Source organism: Camponotus vicinus, unplaced genomic scaffold (genome assembly GCF_025532165.1).
Source record: "Camponotus vicinus isolate PSW18456_S1 unplaced genomic scaffold, iyCamVici1.0 SCAF_11, whole genome shotgun sequence".
Taxonomy (NCBI): Eukaryota; Metazoa; Arthropoda; class Insecta; order Hymenoptera; family Formicidae; genus Camponotus; species Camponotus vicinus.
Window position 1 is genome coordinate 9074223 of NW_028141947.1, and position 15989 is coordinate 9090211.

Genomic DNA, 15989 nt, shown 5'->3' on the forward strand with positions numbered 1-15989 from the left:
TCTCATGCGTCCGCGCGCGATTGTCGGCATAGTTATTAACGTCGGAAGCGTGGCCGCCGGTTTTTTTTCATCCGCGCACAACGCATCGCAAACAGCATTTGCATCCGCTGAATAATCATCAGTATTGGTTTATGAATACTAAGAATTGGCATATCAAGGGTCGCGATTCGCGCTGGCGCTAGTTCCTCTTTCTCTATTCGCGCGATCGCCCGGTGATCGATCGTCCCGTCGAATAAATGGATACGTCTCCACGGGTTTACGGGGAATGGGAGAGAAGGAAGGAGATGGTACATGCATGTGTATGAGCGAGAAAGAGAAAGACTGAAAGGTGGACGCGGTTGGGAGCAGAGGACGAGGAAAGGAGAAGAAGCAGGGGCTGATTTATGGCTGACGGCGCTGAGGCGTTTTCGCTGCGTAACTTCCGCCAATTTCGTTTCGTCTTGCCTCGGCGGGGGAGCCCGGTTTCCGGTTTCTAACTGAATAGCCAACTGCGACTCGCCGCACTGTTATTGTGCCCTAGTACGATATTAGCAATGTTTTCTTGCGAAATATCCCACGATGAAGCATTAGGCCTGAGATGCGAGTCAATGTAAGATAAAATTATCTATCCCTGATATTCAAACGAACCGGCACTAATTATTGCAATTTTATAAAAATTGCAATAATTATGGACACGTCTGTCCAATATTATCCGATAAATTTTATTAGATTTACGATAATTAAATAATAATAATTAAATCTACGCATGAATGGGAAAGAGATATAAAAGAGACCAACGATATTTTTTCTCATATGTATTTTATTAAATAATCGAAAAGTTGTAGGATGAAATAATAATATAAATTAACTGTTATGCATTTAATTGTTCATTAACTGCTTTTACATGCAGAGAAATTAAATTCTCAACAATTTCCACATCTCTGTGTTAAGAGATAAATGCTATTCAGCTTTTGAAACTCTTTGGTAAAAACAATTTTCAATCATTTCTATTGTTATTGACGTTATTTTTCTATTATCTCTAACCGGCTCGCGTTGATCTTTTGTTTGTTAGTTTATTTTTTTAAAATCTCTTTGAGAGTTTTCATTTTGATACTTTCAAAAATCCCTATTTTTGTTATCGAGGATGCGATTGTTAGCGTTGATGAATCGTCGATCGAACGCGGCAAGAACTTAACGGAGCAAGGATTACTACAAAAAAATGTTCGTAACGAAGCAAAATCTAGGCTGTGCGACTCTGAGAACTGGAACGTGCGTGCAGGTGCGAAACCTCGCAAGATCCAAGAGATCGAGAGAGACGCGTTTTTCCTTCTGAAAGACCCCCCTTTCTCGTTACACCTGAATTTAAAACACGGAACGTAACAATCTTTAGTCAATTGCGATGATTTCTCTTCATCGCCACTAAATTTTATTTCCTAATTATTTATTTTTATAGAAAGAAAAATATATATTTTTATCATAACAATATGCTAAAGAGATTGTGCAATTTTACAGAAGAATAACAATTGTTACCGTTGAAAATGTAATGTTTCATTATGATATTGATTTAATAAAATAAACGAGAAGGAATTTAATAAGATAAAATAAGATAAATAGGAAAGGATAAAATAAAAACTTGCGCATTAATGCTAATTACTTTTATTATACATTGAATATTTTTAATTACTTTCTCGGCGTATTGATTATATATTAACATTTATTTTGTATTAAATAAAAGAAACATCAAGTTGGGTAAATGTAGCGATTTTTAAAGTTGATTATTTTTTTATTACGGACAAGTTAATCTTTCATTGAAATAGACTTGCTCGAGAAAAAAATCGTCTGTCGATTATATACTGCGACAGATATAAGCGGTATGTTGCGGTGTTTCGCGAAAATTGTCGATTAAAACTTTGAGGTCGGCCATTAGCCTTCACCCACATTACTCAATCGCAACCATTGCGCGATTGCGCCAGCTATTCTCCTCGGCTCATCGCGGCTGTATGACGTATCGAAGGTGTTGCTCACGGAATTAATTCACGCATTAATTATTGTGAGCACTTAAACGCTCGGTGCTCGATGTGTATCATATGCAACGCATATATTATTCCGTGTCATTGCTACCACGCGCGAACTACATTTCCGAGCATTGTTACGATTTTACATGCAGAGTGCCTGGGGCAAAAAAAAAGAGAGAACTATGGTTATAAATTTCACGGAGACGGATAAAAATCGTCATCAGCAAAAAATGAATTAAATTGGATCTATTCACGGCTAAACAAAACGTAATAAATGTGTTTGATAAACAAGAAGATATTTTTTTTCGAGATCAGTTTATTTTTTTCTATTAAAATCTAATTTTTATTCAATTTATTTCTTTAACGCGCTATATCTTTTCTCTTTTTTTCCTCGTTTTAAAAGTTTTATTTTTTTATCATGTTGCTATTATTCATTTTTTTATTTAAATTAAATATTACGATAATTATGGGCGCATTTTTCGGCATTAACATGAGACGAAATAATAATGGCAGCTATGACAGTAATATAATAACATTTTCGCTAAAACACGATTTGCCTGTGCAGCATATAGAATAGAATATTATACAAGATGAAGAATATTCTCTCGTGTAATACTTTTTTGCATAATTCTATTCTGGATAACAACGAAAAGCTTTTTAACGAAATCCCGAAAATACTGATGATTTATTATTGCATTAACGCATCGAGAGAGGAAAGAGATCCGTATATAACTACCGTCTGGATAGGCTACATTAGAGATTTCGCGCGAAATAAATTCATGCGCATTATCATGACTGTTTAACTACATCGATAATGACAGCCAATTGCGGCAGAGAGAAAAACGCAAGAGCATTGTCATTGCATAATTAAATGAACTGAGTATTTCGCGGAAAAATGTGCCGCGGGTATTACACAGAAACTTAGAGGAGCAATTAACAACGTGGATCGTAATTAATTATCATCATATATTGCGCAATTCGATATTACCATTCGCATCAGAAAAATCGTGCCGATATTCTTCTCTCTGTTAATTCTTCCTTCTATTACAAATTATTCAATTATTAACTCTGTTACAATCGTTAGATATTCATATGTTTTAGACAAATCGGTTAACACGTGTTAATTTGAACTTTGCAGAGGTCGCGAAATTATTTTCAATTTCAAAGCTTTATTTATTTGAAATATTGTACATTTCTCTTCACCATTATTTATTTTTGCAATCTTAGTAAATCGCGTTAAATTTGAATTATATTATTGTATTATTTAAATTTGAAGCGTGATTCGCATAAAAAGCAATTCATTTAGTTGCTTATAAAGCGGAAATTATCTCGCTGTTTCGGCATTTCTGTTGAAGATAAACTCTAGATTTATTAAAATTTGTCGCTAAAATTTCATAGAGAAATGAGATGGATATATATTCTACATATGTCGAAGGAGCAGGCTTTTTCAAAATCAAAGTCTCTCGATAACAAGGACGCGAGATACGCGAAGAAATCACGCTCGTACATCACATCGTGGATCGAAATTGCCACTCTCGAGGAAGACACTGACCCAGATACCGACGTATATGGAGAAGGTCGTATGTAAACATATATCGTATACATATATATCATATATATACTATACGTATATACATACATACGATGCGTCTATATCGTGTTTATATATAAAACAGTGAATAATACTTAACCGGCGCGTGCACGCGTATGTGCATGTACGCACACACACACACACACACGCACGCGCAGCTGCTGGTGGCGTATAAAATAAAGGGTTTACGTATTTTCTTCTCCCGGTCTCTCTCGCGCACGAGGGCTCGCATGTGTACATTTATCACTCACGTCGTAATAGCAATGTACGCGCACTTGGTGCATACGTATCGCGAAATGTTTGTCATGTTAATTAACCGTACGATAGAAGCCTTTGAACGCAAGAGCGAAATTAAATTTGGCAGTGTGCGCATAAGTAAAGTTGCATATCAACGTATATTGTGCCTTTAGTAATGAAAATAATTGAACTGACGTTTGTATTCACTGGTATTATTCCATTGCATCAAGAAATTAACAGAAATGTGCGCTAAAAATACAGAATTCATCGTGACCATTAAAATTATACTCCATTTAATGTCAAATACAATTTTAGAAAACTATTTTTTAAAAATATTTCAAATTTTACACTATTATTATAAAGATATATTTATTGAAAATGCGACAAAAATACATAAGTTTATAAATAAATTTGTCAGGAAATGTTTTGTTTTATCGCGTATATGTCACTACAAGAATTCACAAAACGATCAAAGGAAAACCTCCGTCAAAAGCATAATTTTCCGCCTCACTCTATGTATATGTTCGCAGATATTTACATGGCGAGCACACGCTTATGCGTGTGTGCGGTGCGTCAGTGCGTCTGTGCGTAAGAACGCGCCAATGCTTGTGAATGAAACTGTAATAGTGGCGAGTACACGTACGCGCGTACGTAAAGTTATATCGATGACTCAGTCAGTCCCGCTGACTCTCGTTACAACTCGCAATTTACAGGCGCTTTCTCGAGAGATCGTTGAACTCCATCGAGCGCTGTCTTTTTTCGTCTTTTTTTCTTAAATATCTATATTAAACTCGATATATTACATGAATGGAAAAATTAATTTTGATACGCCAATTAATGTATAACAACGAGTTTTAATTAGTTAAATTTGTAGATAAATGAAAACAGTCTAATTAAAACGAAATTAAAGGATTTAAAAAGAATTCACAAGCATTTTAAAATATACCAATAAAATATTTATACAGTTTTAATGGTAAATACCAACTTTTTATGGACACAATTGTTTATTGAGGATACATCTTTGTGTGAATTAATCAATTGACAGACATTCTAACGATTGCATTCTACATCTAATATTAATACATTTAATATAACAGTAGAATACATTTGTGATTTTTTATTTTCGACATAACAATTGATTATGACATGAACAAGGGGTAAGGTATGCCACGATGGCCATAATGATCATCAATAGATTGCGGCTGATGGTATTCAATTGTCTGTATCAATAGTTAACAGCGGCAAAATGGCCATTTCATGTTTCCATTCGTCATTTCGTGCCGAGCTATAATTTGACAAAATGTGTAGAAAATGATCGATAATCGAAGATAATTATTATTCTATATATATGTATAATATGCGTTCGCAGAAATGGATAATAATTGTGTTCTGCTTCGATGCACATCAACGAGGCACGTTAAAAAACGTGTTAATTATAAAGCAGGCTGATAGAATTGTGCAACATCTTTTTTTCACCGTTGATGTGCAGTCTTATTTCACATTTTTTTTTTGTTTAAGTGAAATGACTTGTTTTATTAGATGTACGACACAGAAATAATGAAATCGACATAATGTACAATCTATATATTTTATAGCTTGCGAGATATACTGTGAGAAAAGTGAACGATAAACGATTAATATGCGACGTTTTGCGTCGCAGTGTCGTCAATAAAAGTAATAGTTATTGCGCATGATAGGGATAATTTAAATATCCGCGCATATGTATACGCGTGATTGACGTTTGGGTGACAAGCATCGCGATTATTCATGAATTATAAATACAACTGAAGCGCTTGATATCGCCGGAATAGACGCGATGAGGCTTTTCCACGGGCTGGCTGCCTTTCTACGCTCGATTGTGTTAGGTCGAAACTCTCGGCCGTCGTTATCAACGTCAGCAGATAAGAACCTTCCTCGTTAATTAATGAATTAATGCCCCCGGCAGATAAAATCGGCCGGGGTCGAGCGAGCCATTGAGTCTCGAGTCTTTAATCCGCGTCACCAGAAGCAAATCGCGCCTTCCGCGATGAAGAAAACTAAAGGTCGTGTCAGGGTGCATGTAATTAATTGCACAACAGATTATTGATTATTCGCGAACATGTGCGGAAACTTAAAGCGCATAAAACGATGCGAGATAACTGCGAATTCTCGACTCTAATGGCAATGGTTTTCTTTTCCAAAAGATTTTTTATCCGTGCACGAGGAGAGATTAGCACGATTGTGGAAGATATATTTATTTGCTATGATAAAAATTTATATAATCTTTCTATTCGAGACGATGGGTATGTGTATTATTATGCACATTCTCGAGAAATTGTACAGATTTCTCTACTGTGTAAATATTATTTATTTTCATATGAGCGCGTAATATTTCAGTGCCACAAATTGTCAAAGGATTCTAGTCAAGTATTCTTCACTGTGTGTCTTCAAGTGTATACATTTTACGTTCATCGACAAGATAATACAAAGAGGAGGATTTTGGCAGATAGTTAATGCGTAAATGTAAACTGAAACGTGGCTTCTCTCTCTCTTTCTCGCGAAATTTCGAGGTATTTCTCTTGCTCGAGTTTCTAGAGATTAGAATACTATCCCGTTTATATTATAATATTACGTGAAGATACACTATCTCGCCGTCTCCAGGTTTGAGTGGTAATTTAGTTTATAAGGCAAAACATTTGGATTATATCTAAAATATGGTTAGTGGACTTTAGCGTGGAAGGCTATTTTCTCTGATAAACTCGTTGAATAATATCAATGTTAATATATGCACATTTTTTTAGATAAGTTTAGTTATTTCATTCTTTGATAAATGTATACGAGAGAATATATATACATATGTTTCGCTATTTATTTCTTCAAACTTTTAACGCATACAAGCGAGAATAGGGCCTTTTATTCTTTTTATTCTTATTATTATAGCTTTTGTTGGATACATTACATTATTAATAATTTGCTGTAATTGTTGAAATATCAATTACATTATTAATATTTTAATTACAGAAATTTATATTGCGTGTTTAAAAATTAAAATGTTAATCCTGCTCGATTTACAACAATATCGCTTTATTATTAATACAAATCCGTAGAACACAGATTATTAAAAAAAAAACTATATTATACTAAAACCACAAATAAGCCACGAACGAGCGCATATGTCGTCGATTGTGTTGCAGTTGGCTCGTAAAAATTGTAAGCACCAGCCTTTAAAGAGATATAACTATATCGCTAGAGACAGCGCAACGTGCTATAGTTTGTTTTAGTTAGATATACACGCGTTTGGGCGATACCCGTCATAGCGATCATAATTTCTGTCGAAATGCAGCGTGTAGACACGACACACCGAATAGCGACTTTGCAACAGTGAGGCAACGCCAACATTGACTCGGCATTCATGCATTAGCGTGTGCGCCAGTGTAAACGCTTTGCTGCATTCATGTGTTTCCTTTCCCGCGGCAAACGCGATCGATGGCAAATATTACTCTGGTCAATTCCAGCTGGCAGTCTATTTACTTGTTTGTGGTATCACTTTGCTGCATCGATAGGGAAAAGTCGGGTGAACGCGAGAGAGATGGAGGGAGGGAGAGAGAGAAAGCCGCGTGCCGATGTGATTCCACAGTTTATATATACGCGATACGCTTTCGAATGCATCAAATAGCGCAGGCGTACCTATCCGAATATCATATTCAACCACCTATCTCCCTCAACGAATCTTGCGGCTAGTTAATCGTTATGATATGTGTAATGGCAACGATTGATTTGGAATTAGTCTCAATTTCAGACTGTCATAAATTATTCTAGCGGTTGCACATGCTCCCGCTACATTAATGGATATTTTCTAGAGATAATTAAGTTCGTAAAATAGATAATTAATCGTCGTTAGAAATTTATACCTTCAAATATCATTTATTTATTCCTTTATTTGCATTAATATTAATATAACATAATTCAACGAGATAATTTTATCTGTGAGCGATGATGCTAATTCTCTAAAATTGCAAGCATTTAAATCAGCATTTAAATAGAATACAAATAATAAAAATTTAAAAAAAAAGTCGAGAGAATAATTCGTTGGAACGAGAAATTATTTTCGTTATCACGAGTTTGATCGAGCCTCCTTGCGAAATAACAAAGCGATTAATGATCTCGCGAACGCGAATCACCCGATAAGTATCCGCTAATGACCGCGTGCTCGCATCTTAATAATTCCATTGGCTAATATAAGAACCTAGAGAGCATTCGGCGCCGTTATTAATGACATGATATATTTCTATGTTTCAGGTGCAATGTGGAGTCTCGTGGGGCCGGCTTCTACTATGAGTTGAGGCTTCGTAATTAATCGTGAGTACATGAATCTTCCTCGCTTATGTATGCGTGCACATGTGATACGGCGGCGCGCACACATACGAGAGACGCGAGATCGTTAATCGATGTCTGTGCCTAACATATGTAACATTCCCTAAAATCGCGCGAATTTTATCGCTCTTGCGCTTCCTTTTTTTATTACGCAATTTGCGATTCGATGTATGAATTGTATTCAATCCCACGGATCTTCCGCGGCTTTATTAATCGTGTCTTTTTTTTATCGCGACGCAATAGAAAGTCGAGTAGCTCGCGGCGATTTTCGTAAGAGTGTATAAGAGATGTATAGATATGATCGTTTCGATATCGCTGATTCTTTTCCCGGCAAAGCGAGCGATAGCGGCGCATCGCGTTAATATTTCACTATAGGGGGTTTTTATTCTTGCATCGCGATTGCTGTGCATTGTATATATATCGCCTCCAACATCACGTCCAACTGTTTTTTTTATAAACATCCCATAAAATAGCTTCTTTTAACTTTCAATAATATAAAATGCATCAAATACATGTCAAAAAAAGTTCCATATACTTTTACCTTAAAGTATACAAATTTATCGAAATTTAAAGAGGGAAAGAATTTTAAGGTACGACGTTTTATTATGAATTATTCATTAAATAATGCGTCAAATACATGTCAAAAAAGTTCCATTTTTTTTCCCTTAAAGTGCAATCGAAATTTAAAGAATTAAGATACGACGTTTCGTTACGAATTTTAATATTTCACTATAGGGGTTTTTTTATTCTTGCATCGCGATTGCTGTGCATTGTATATATATCGCCTTCAACATATCACGTCCGACTGCTTTTTATAAACATCTCATAAAATAGCTTCTTTCAACTTTCAATAATATAAAATGCATCAAATACATGTCAAAAAAAGTTCCATATATTTTTACCTTAAAGTATACAAATTTATCGAAATTTAAAGAGGGAAAGAATTTTAAGATACGACGTTTTATTATGAATTATTCATTAAATAATGCATCAAATACATGTCAAAAAAGTTCCATTTTTTTCCCTTAAAGTGCAATCGAAATTTAAATAATTAAGATACGATGTTTCGTTACGAATTTTAATATTTCACTATAGGCGGTTTTTATTCTTGCATCGCGATTGCTGTGCATTGTATATATATCGCCTCCAACATATCACGTCCGACTGTTTTTTATAAACATCTCATAAAATAGCTTCTTTTAACTTTCAATAATATAAAATGCATTAAACACATGTCAAAAAAAGTTCCATATACTTTTACCTTAAAGTATACAAATTTATCGAAATTTAAAGAGGGAAAGAATTTTAAGATACGACGTTTTATTATGAATTATTCATTAAATAATGCGTCAAATACATGTCAAAAAAGTTCCATTATTTTCCCTTAAAGTGTACAATCGAAATTTAAAGAATTAAGATACGACGTTTCGTTACGAATTTTAATATTTCACTATAGGGGTTTTTTTATTCTTGCATCGCGATTGCTGTGCATTGTATATATATCGCCTCCAACATCACGTCCAACTGTTTTTTTATAAACATCCCATAAAATAGCTTCTTTTAATTTTCAATAATATAAAATGCATCAAATACATGTCAAAAAAAGTTCCATTCTTTTACCTTATTAAAGTATACAATTGAAATTTAAAGAAGGAAAGAATTAAGATACGACGTTACGAATGATTGATTAAATCGTTAAATTTCATTATTATCGAACAGGCGTTCTTAACGATTCTTTTGCGAAATTTCGAACATGTCGGATATCTATCTTCGTTTATCGCGAAACTAGCATTTTTCCAGCGTGGCAAGCTGGAATCGCGTTACGGGTTGAATGAAGTGCTATTTGAGCGTTAATATGACTTCATTTCGCAATCGATTCGGATTCGATTCGCCGCCGCGAGCGGAGGGAGGGAGGGTGGGTGGATGGGTGGCGGTTTTTCATCGTAGGCGTCGTCGACATTCTCGAAAGAGATTACCCGGCACTCGCCCAGCGCGTTTCTTCGTATCGATCGTCGCCGCGCGAATACTCCCACATAATTCGCTTATTACAGCTTCCGCGTATCTCCGCGTTTTCCCCACGGTATCCCCGGCTTCTCGGAAAAAGTATGCGCGCTCGGTCGCGAGAAACACCTACTCGCGTTTGTGCATCCGCGCTCTCGCTCTCGCTCTCGCTCCCGCACGTTTCTCGTGCGAGCATCGTCGCTATAATTGCAGCCGATGCGACGTACGTACGTTATAGCACGACGCCCCGGTCGCCCCGTTGCGTTGCGTACGCGCGCGCACGTGTTGGTGGCACGAGTACGCGTGCATGTGTGTGTCGTGTCGTTGTCTGTACGTGTGTTGGGCGCGCGCGTGGGGAAGTCCCCGTTAACGACACTGTAGCGTTCGTGCAACCGTCGTATTTGTGCTGGTTGGAGAGAGACGGAGAGTCGAAAAATGAGAGAGAGAGAGGGGGGGGGGGCCGGTGTGGCCGATAGAGAGAGAGAAATATCGGCGAACTCGCGAGAGAGAGAAAGAGATCGAGATGGCACGGGAGATAGAGAAAGAGAGAGAGGGAGGGGGAGAGAGAAGGACACGAAGTAGTCGAGGGATGGTTTTGCTCTGCTGGCTCTGTATTGATTGCTGTGCTGCTCCTCCACCTCCACCATCTCTTGCGACGATCTCTCTCTCTCTCTCTCTCTCTCTCTCTCTCTCTCTCTCTCTCTCTCTCTCTACTCGCTTCTGTCCCGATCTCTTCTCCTGTCCGCACACCAACGCGGCCGCCTGTAATGTCGGTTCGCTCTCTGCGAAACCATCAAGATCCGAGGTCCTCGTTGCGCCACGTATCTCTTCCCTCGAAACGCCCCGACGAGAGAGAGAGAGAGAGAGAGAAGTTCGCCTGTAATTGACGCAGATAGGAGTGCCATCTGCCGCGGCACTGACGGCGGAGAGGACGGGGAATGCGCGTGATGCCATCCTCGGCGACGTGTTCCATGTAAGGATTCATTGAATGGGAAACGAAGCTCGGCCGCGAGCGGCTCTTCGTGACTCTGTCGTGGCTCGCGTGCTTCGTCTTCTGTGTCTCGATTCGCGATGTCGCCTAAACCAAGTCGAGTGGCATTGGCGTCTTAGATTTTCGTACGTGGCACACGAAGCGAATCTGAATAAGAGGGAACGGTAATGAGTTAATGAGATTGCACCGTATAATTTTGATGCGAATTCAAATGAACGATGAGAAAATTTATCTCAATTTATGAATATTAAGATTTATGACATGTGGTGAGGGAGAGAAAGGGAGAAGAGAATTTGCATGATACTTTTTTTAACGTGGGTTGAAGAAAAATAAGTTTATATATACACACGCTTTATATATCTATGATTCTTTTATAGCGTATATTGAAGATGTATCTTCTCGTCATTATTTTTTATTTTATACATTCATTAGGTTATGTACAGATTATATACTTTTTATCTTTTACAGGAGTGTAAAGATTTGATTATACCTATATTCTGCGTGATAAGGCTTATATAGTAACATTTTCATCTTATCTAATAGCGTTATCATAATGTGACTTATGATAATGCTATTAGAGGTAAAGTGAAAATTGAATTATTTAACAGAAGATTAATGAATGAATGAAGATATGCATTATTTATATTACACATAGAATTTTCTATGTAACGGTGCTAAAAAGATTGCATTAATAATATCTTCAAGATTTAAGTATCACATAAAAAATTCAGTTGATAATTTTACAATACAATCACGCGTATGTTTATTAAATTTCTTGGATTATTTCGATAATTAAGTAAATTGATTTTTTGCTCTACTCAAAATTTCATATCATGTTCTACAGTGATTTTCTCAATATCATCATTATAATATTATCTGTTCTTCCAAACGATGAGCTTAAAGATCACGCTATTATCCACATTAACATCCAATTTGAGCACCATGTTACGCGTCTCTCTCTCTCTCTCTCTCTCTCTCTCTCTCTCTCTCTCTCTCTCTGTTATTTCATGCTCGTATCTTACGAGTTTTTACGAAACGACATTCCGGTTCGTCAAATATTATCATATTCACGTGCATCTGGTTTTATTACAGTAATTAACGGGGATAGCGATGGACTTGATGCAAATTAGTGTTCTATTTAAATTCGCTAATTACTGTTACGACATAACGATACGCTCGCTTCACGATGAAACATTCATGTTACAAGGTCCGCGTGTGAGTATATGTTTTTCTTTCAAACACGGGGGAGTGGAATCGGGTATAATTAACGTATATGGAAGTATTATCTGATGCGGCACAGTGACATCGATGTGGTGCTCGTGATACGCGTCATGTGTGTGTGTGTGTGTATAAATGTTCTTTCTTTCTCTTTTTCTCTACCTATCTTTCCATCTCTTTCACGTCGTGTAGCGTCGTTGTACGTGTAGACAAACAAGTTTAGAATAAGAATATTAAATATCAAATTTGTCAGCGTAGCAATTATATTGAGCTCTTAATTTGAGAAATAAAAAAAATATCGCAAAGTCAAGCATTTCTCAATCAAAAGTGCATAAAGTATTAAAATGTCAAATGCATACATCGTTTGATACATCACATTATTTCATTCAAGAACAAACATATGAATATATCGTTAAATGCAGTATATGATATCGAATGTTTCTTCGCGCTTTACGAGAAATTAAAATTTTAATGTCCATTCTAAAATAACTAATGTTCATTTTGCTATCTAGACTTAAGATAACACGCTTGTTGTGATTCGGAATATTCGTGGATCGATATAAACGAGTTATGCGAAGCAGACAGTAAAGCGCGGGAATAAACGCGATAAATTATAATCGAATGTGTATTCAGAGCAGCAAAGGCACGTTCGCATCTTGCGAACAAACGGCGTGTTTTTTTCCCGTCACGAGCTCTTCTCTCTCTCTCTCTCTCTCTCTCTCTTGCGACGACGACGACGATGACGGTGCTTCAACCGAGTTTCTCCCAGCCGAAGTCGAAAGGAGCGTAATACGGGTCGAGAAATCGATGGTCGACCGTGTCTTCCTTTTGCCCTCGGCTTGCTGCCCCCGCTGTTCCCTCGCCTTAAGACGCCCCCTCTCTCTCCTGCGCACTCTTTCTATCCCCGTTTCTCTCCCTTCGCTTCTTCGCCAATTTACGAGCATCTCGAAGTGTGCCTGCCTGGCTGAAAATCGGGTAGGGTCACAGGCTCGCCCGGATATTCCGGCGGATAACGATGACGTCGAATCACGAATGAGAGAGAGAGAGCTGCTTACGATGACTCGATATTATTCATGTATCGATACTTTATTTCTTGTATTGTTTTAAATCACGGTAATATAATTCCGACATTAACTTGATAACGTTATTAATCAACGACGTTCATTAATTGCAGTTTAAATGGTTTTCTATTCGTAAATTGAAAGCGCTTTAAAAGAGACATATGAATTAAAATATATCGTATTTATATTTTTATTACAACGCGTAGTTGTAATAAAAATTAATCCTCGTGATAACTTACTGGTCGTGGGAACAAATAGCTCTCTCGATTATTACGAGCAATTTTATTGATGCTTTGCGAATAATCGAATAGCGATATGCGTGATATCCTGTGTCGAAGGAATGAAAAGTATCGGCGCACTTAATTATAAGCATCCATGTCTGCGGATTATTCATGATCTACGTAGGAATGAAGAAATATTCTGGAGAAATATTCTGCAGAGTCGCTGCAGCGGCAATAATTGCGCGAGTTCGGTCTTGCTGTGTTATTCGGTGCGCCCAGGAGACGCGTCTAATTATACGCTCGTCGGATGGAAATGATAATTTCGACCACGGATTCTGATATTTCAGCATCGCGGACATAAGAGTTCGAAAATTGCGGGAGAAATCGAAACTGTATGAAAAAAAAAACATTCGTAATAAATTGAAATTAGATTAAATTAATTCATATTGATTTTTCCTCTCTTTATTTCTATATATTAAAAAGTTTTGATGTTGTTTAAGGTATGAAGAATTTAAAAGCAATAATCAAATCGTCTCACTGGTATCTTGAACTTTGTTTTGTTTGATTGGTACAGTATTTTTTTTTCATCTTTGAAAGTGGAATTATTTTAAAACATAAGCTTAATTTTGTAGAAAATTTTTTCCCATCATTTAAAAAGTAATCATCATAAGCATTATTTAATAAAAATATAACCACATGTAAGCGACAAAATATACATCAAGCTATTAAAACATAATTTGCAAATTTTTAGTAAAAATAGAAGTCATTAAAACATTTTAATATTTTATATGAATTTTAATATTTGAGTTAAAAATGTTATAATAATTTCATTCAATTTCTTTCTCTCTCTTTTAGGCCGTTTTGTAAAGTTTTTTCTGTTATTAGTAAGCAAAATAATAACAAAATAGTATAAGATATTGAAAGCACATTTCTGTCCCATAGTTATATCGAAAAGATCATTTCCGGCAGCAACTATGCGTGGCTTCTTTTCAATTACAAAAATCCAAAGTTTCACACAATATAAATAATTATCGATTTATGAATCTGAAAGCGAATAAAAGTCTGTAGCCTTTTTCTATCAGCTGTTTCGGTACAAAATAAACACGTATGTTTTATAGATACTGAAATGTTGTCTGATATTACGAGATAACTATTTGCTACAACGTGACATATATAATATATATATAAAACAAAAATTAAATTTCTGTCAATAATTATCATGTGTGATTACCATAAATAATTTTTATTAATGTATGATAAAGAAAAATATATTTAATTAACTTGCGAATAATATTTTATCAATGTCTTGCATAACAATTAGAAATAAAAGTTCAAAATCTATGTAATGTATTTATATATTGATGTAAAGAAATGAATGAATTTATATTATCTTCATTTATCAGAAGAAAATTTCACGCAAATAAAAATAAAAGGAAAAAAAAACTAACATTACATTGATTTTGAAGACGATCAGAAAATCGCAAAAGTTTTAAAAAAACATAATTTAGGACTATATGTTTAATTATGTTAATTCTTTTTTCTTCAATAGAGAATTCTCTCTATAGAGTACACATTATTATATCTTAAATACTTATATTTAAACATAGAAGAGACATTTTGCGATAATCCTCTTAGAAAGCAGCTTATACTGTAAAAGGAAGCCATGAAGAAAGATGCGCGAAAAACATAAACGCGCGCATTAGAAATGCTACTGAAATATTCAAATCGGATTATCTTACTTTCTTCGTCCTTTCGTCTTGCAATGTCGTTCAAATACTAAGTACTTTCTTTATCCATTAGATTAACGAGAATAAAGACGTGGAATTATTTATACCTTGCTTTCGCCACATCATTTAACGAGTCGATCACGCGTCCTTAGAGATCCCGGATGAATAAAATTTTTCAACGAAGGCTGTACAAACCGATAGGAACTTGAGGTCATCTCGAATCAATACATCACTGATAATGATCGCATGACGAATTCATGATACATCGAATGAATGCTATTGTGTACACCAGAGCATACATCAATTTTCTTATCCGACTTTAATGATGATACTAATCCGATGCATTTCAGTGAATATATATATATGAAATGGAATAATAGTCATTAAAAATTTTTTTTTATTATTGCAATAAATAATTTCCTTCATTAGATTCTATCGGAAAATAACCGATACGAGTTATGCTTGAAAATTTTAATAGGAATTCTTCTATGTATTTAAATGCGTAAATGGAATCCAGTCTTTGTGTCAGCGACTCATTTATATATTTTCTCCAGTAAGGAAATTACGTTTTCAATTAAAATTATTAAGATAAATT

At 35.7% G+C, this 15989-nt stretch overlaps 1 protein-coding gene across 19 annotated transcripts in view; it reads left to right on the forward strand.

Annotated features, from left to right (window-relative positions):
- Nucleotides 1-15989, forward strand: part of LOC145962111 (bromodomain adjacent to zinc finger domain protein 2B) — a 157364-nt gene that overhangs the window by 94853 nt on the left and 46522 nt on the right. For all 19 annotated transcript variants that reach the window (XM_083082950.1, XM_083082956.1, XM_083082958.1 and 16 more), the window contains one exon: nucleotides 8101-8160. The gene's annotated coding sequence lies outside the window, so the exon portion shown is untranslated. The remainder of the gene's footprint in view (nucleotides 1-8100; nucleotides 8161-15989) is intronic.